The 480-nt window shown below is 39.8% G+C and overlaps 1 protein-coding gene across 2 annotated transcripts in view; it reads left to right on the forward strand.

Annotated features, from left to right (window-relative positions):
* Positions 1–480, forward strand: part of OPHN1 (oligophrenin 1) — a 479,266-nt gene that overhangs the window by 229,297 nt on the left and 249,489 nt on the right. The window lies entirely within an intron of this gene.

A 480-nucleotide genomic window follows, 5' to 3' on the forward strand; every position in this document is an offset into this window, starting at 1 on the left:
TTAAGGTTTGGTATACAGTAGGCATTGTCAGTTTGGGGAACTGCCTTCGGCTGTCTCAGTAGCAGGCAATAATATATGCAAATTTTCAGGTTTGGGGAAATGCCTACAGCTGTTCAGCCTTTTGGCCAGCTGCAGGTAGATTTTAAGGTTTGGGGAAATGCTTTCAGCTATTCCAGCAGCAGGTAATATATGATTCTTCAGCCCTGCTGAAGCCTTAAGTTCCAAAAACCTTTTGATGAAACTTCTTGCATTTATGACATGCTGGAATTAGCCTCCAGCAGTAGTGGAAATAGAAAACAGTGGCTGGATTAGAGACATATTTGGAAGCAAAACTGACAGGAATTATTGATAGAATAGATTGAGATGAGAGTGAAAGAGAAATCAGATCTTATTCTTTACATTCTGGCTTGATTGACAGATTGGGTAGTGTTGTAATTTCCTGAGATGGGAAACCTTGGGAAAGAAACAGGAAGATTTTTT

The sequence above is a fragment of the Myotis brandtii genome, unplaced genomic scaffold (genome assembly GCF_000412655.1).
Source record: "Myotis brandtii unplaced genomic scaffold, ASM41265v1 scaffold635, whole genome shotgun sequence".
NCBI classification, from domain to species: domain Eukaryota; kingdom Metazoa; phylum Chordata; class Mammalia; order Chiroptera; family Vespertilionidae; genus Myotis; species Myotis brandtii.